Source organism: Primulina huaijiensis, chromosome 10, assembly GCF_012295235.1.
Source record: "Primulina huaijiensis isolate GDHJ02 chromosome 10, ASM1229523v2, whole genome shotgun sequence".
In the NCBI taxonomy this organism is placed as follows: domain Eukaryota; kingdom Viridiplantae; phylum Streptophyta; class Magnoliopsida; order Lamiales; family Gesneriaceae; genus Primulina; species Primulina huaijiensis.
The window spans coordinates 14,683,651-14,687,999 of NC_133315.1; the positions used below are offsets into that span (position 1 = coordinate 14,683,651).

The window sequence follows — 4,349 nt, forward strand, 5'->3', positions numbered from 1 at the left end:
TAGCTGGTGGAGCTGTATCTTGGAGAAGTGCAAAGCAGACATTGACTGCTACATCCACTATGGAAGCTGAATTCGTATCTTGTTTTGAGGCAACCTCACATGGTGTATGGTTGAAGAGTTTCATTTCAGGGCTTAGAATTATGGATTCTATATCTAGGCCATTAAGAATATATTGTGACAATTCAGCTGCTGTTTTCATGGCTAAAAATAACAAAAGTGGTAGTCGAAGCAAACACATCGACATTAAGTGTTTAGCCATACGAGAACGTGATAAAGATAAGAAGTTACTTATCGACACATCGACATTAAGTATTTAGCCATACGAGAACGTGTTAAAGATAAGAAGTTACTTATCGAGCACATTAGCACTGAATTGATGATTGCGGATCCTTTGACTAAAGGCATGCCACCATTGAAATTTAAGGATCATACAGGAAGAATGTGACTTGGTTCCTTTATGTAATTTTGTTGTAAGAACAAATTTAATGAAACTATGATGTGATATTTTCTTATATTTGTTGTGTACACATTCATTGATTTAAGAAATATCAATAAAGTTGGACCTCGAATAAACATTGGGTTTATTCATTAAGTTATACAGATTTGAGAGACATAATGCATTGTAATACATGGAAGATAATATTCGTTTTAAGATGACCTATCGCCATGATTCATGTATTTTGTTTTCTACTATGATAAATGAGATATACGGGTCAAGTGGGAGAATGTAAGTAATTGTGACCCGTAAAATAAACGTGTTGAACATGACGACGGCCATTGCCAACAATTGTTGAAAAAATTTGTACACGGCAGCCTCAAATTTTGAACATTGATATACGTATACAAATTTGGTTTGAATCTCGAGCTCCCAAAACACTCGGTGATGGTATGAGTGTGCCTATAAATACCGAAGGTATTGAGGTCCCTAAACACACAATCTCATACAGAAAATACACCATCTACAGGAGTGTTGAAGTGTTTAGAAGACTTCAATTGAAAAGAAATCAGAAATCTTCAACAAATTTTCAATGGCCGGAGGTAATTCTCGATCCGCTTCCGCATATTATATATCATGTTTATATACGTGCAAAACATGAATTTCTGAGAAAAAAATTCTAACATATAATACATATTGGAAAATCAAGGTAGAAGACAAAGGGCAGATTCAGGAAAAAGCATTCAGACTTACCGGTGAATCTCCTCAAGGAACCGTTTCCATTAATTGCCAATGGTAGCGATATTCTCTCTTGACCCAGAGACAAAATCTGTTGCATTCTTTCTGGCCAATCTGAATTTAACCTTCTAGCAAAGTCTTCGACTTCCCTGATCAATAAAGTTTATCACTCCTATGTATATAACAAACAAGAAGAGTAGAATAAGTAGTAAAACAATTCTCTTCTAAATGGCAACGACTTTTTGTTTGGTCACTACTTGACTTCTTTTTACTAGGAAGGTAAGAATCTATTTCGCCACTACCAAATATGCAACATAGAAACAACAATAAAGAGTTCAAAAGAAAAGGAATCAAAACTATGATTGCATTACCATGAGAAAATTACTGCCACTACATTCGTCGTACATTAGAACCTTGAAAGAATAGGAGAAACAAACAATAGTTTTCGTGAATTTCCAAATTTGCATAACAAGGGTACAAACAGTATTTGAAAAACCAGTCAAACCGGGTCATAACAGACCATTGTAAATCATTTTAAGCACATATATTTACATACTAAATTACCAAAATATACACCACATCCTACAAACCAAAATACAGTTACTCTGGAAATAGTGATTATTTACACCGGACTTCAAAATCTCAATTAATAATACAAGGAGCCACATATAGCTTTTTTGTTCATATCTAGGAACTTATTCAGGAATGATGAACCTTAAAGGCATCCATTGATGCAGAAAAAAAAGTCGATGCTGAACGCTCATCTGCATGCTCCTCTTCAACCTCAACATTCTACAGAAAACATTCAGGACCCATTTACTAAGTCACAGCTCGAATACTTCGAAGAAGCTTATTCTATTCGGATATCTCCATTCAAAAACACAATTTTTTTTTTAAAAAGTAATAAGTTTGCAACAAGTAGTCCACAATGTAAGGTTATCATCACCTTTAGTCTCTCCTCCATTTCTTTTAATTCTTTTCTCTTTCTAGCATACAACCTATTCAATAGTCGAATCCTTGGATCATCCATGATGTTTTTTATAGGCTCCAACTTCTCTTCCTAACCAATGCAACAAGTTAATGTAAGAACGAGAACATGTACAAATATTATCTCCACAAGGAAGCAAAGGGAAATTAAGATTGTAACTGCTTGAAATGAAAACACACCTCTGTGAGATCGTCAGGAAGATGAAATATCTCGCGTATGTGTTCCGTAGTCTTCCCTTCAATCACCCGTGCAAGTGCTCAGCTGGTGAGATCGACCAAAGGTTTTAATTGCAGGCTGTCAGCAGCAGATGTCAACTCACACAGCCTTTTAGTAACCATTCGAACAAATTTCTCGTCAAAGGACTTCCTCTCCTGCATCGAAGAAGAAGAAATAACAAACTTATTTCCCTGAACCTGATGATATGATCGCCTAAAAGACTCTCCTCCGCGAATCAAGTGAAAATATAAAACTTCGCAATAGTTAATTTAAGGTACTCAAACATGTGGTAACCTTATTAGAGTGGCCTGGTACTTGATGAAAGTGGCAATAGTCAAGTATTAACCTCAGCATGCCAGGATTAACCCGTGAAGGAAGAGAAATGGGATAATTCTTAGAAGATCCCATGCCTGAGTGGATTTCATGACAAATGAATGGATAAAGCATAGCAACCTCTTGCTCCACTTGCTGTATCGAATCATCAGAAGTTCGAAGCCAGACACACATAAGCCTTCAGCATCTGCTAGGGTGCACCAACAAGTAATCAACATAAGCAAAAATTAGAAAGCAACAGGAGACACCACAGCCATAATGTAACTAATCTGGTTTCGTAATAAAGTGACTTGGCATTAATCATTAATATCAATGAATGCGCAACACGATGAAATTGAAGACATTTTATATTATCATACATAAACACAAAAGAAAAGACAAATCAAAATAAATGTACTTGAAATGTGAGAACTAAGAAATATCAGATGAGCGAAAAAAAGACATGAAAACATACCTCAGGTTTGACTATTTCACTATCGGCTTCTGTCATTGAAATGAAAACAACTAACGAAGTCCACAAAAATACTTTCACGGGAATATTCCTGCATCAAAATGAAGGGCATTAAACAACAGCCATTTACCCACCACTACTAGAGGAAAGAAATGGCTGGCGTTGCCATTCATCTAAAAACCTACTTTCTTGTATTATTTACACGTAAACCGAAGACAGGAGAGCCAAAAATAGAAGGATTAACCAGGTACAAAATTTATGACACGTGCCCAAAATATCTTCTGACCAAGATCCAGGCAAACTCTGAAAATACTAGCATATTGTACCTGAGAATTTGGGTGTGGTGCTTTAGTCAAACTTAAAAAAGGGCTCCTCAAATCATATGTAATAATTGTTGGATTAATTTTATTTTTATGGGCTTATATGTGAATAATTATGTATGTGGGTGTCTGTTAAGTTAAGCATAAAATAAAGTGATCAAATAAAATTTCGGGTTATTGTGTTTTAATGTATCTAATGAGTTGTGAGCCTTTAATGTGTAGAGACATAAGTGTAATTTCTGTTTTTATGATGGACTAAAACAGAAATATCAGAAAATATTGATGAACATTATCTATAAATATGGGTCATGGTCCCCAGATCTCGCGTTATCACTTTCACTATTCTCTCCCACATTAAGAAAATAGTTCTGAAGAGAAACTAAAGGATTCTCTCAAGGAAAGAGCGCGTAAATCTGGAAGATCAAGACACGTTATAAAGAATTCAGGATTATGGCATCAGGTACGCTTCCGCTTAAGTTTTCAGTTAAATTCTTAATGATTTAGCATGATGGATTCTGCGGTTTATGGGTTTTCCCCAACAAGTGGCATCAGAGCCATTCATGCTTGAATCATTAAGATTTGTTTAAAGTTTTGGATATTATTTGGATCCAGATCTGGAAAAGAAAATTTTGTTTAAATTTTTTCTGTTATGACTTTAGATCTGAAAATTTTTTTGATATGGTTTCAGATCTGAAATATTTTTTTGATATAATTTCAGATCTGGAAAATATTTTGGATGAAAATCAAATCTTTTAAAGTTTCAGTTTTGGTAAAAAGATTTGGTTGTAAATTTTATAGATTTGGTATAAGATTTCGATTTTCCTTCCAGTTTTGTTCAACAAAATATTTTAGAGGAAAATTGCAAAA

The 4,349-nt window shown here is 34.7% G+C and overlaps 1 pseudogene; it reads right to left on the reverse strand.

The window, feature by feature from the left end:
• The window catches only part of LOC140985914 (SKP1-like protein 21), an 8,610-nt pseudogene extending 5,351 nt beyond the window's left edge, over positions 1–3,259 (reverse strand).
• Positions 3,260–4,349: the final 1,090 nt, after the last annotated feature.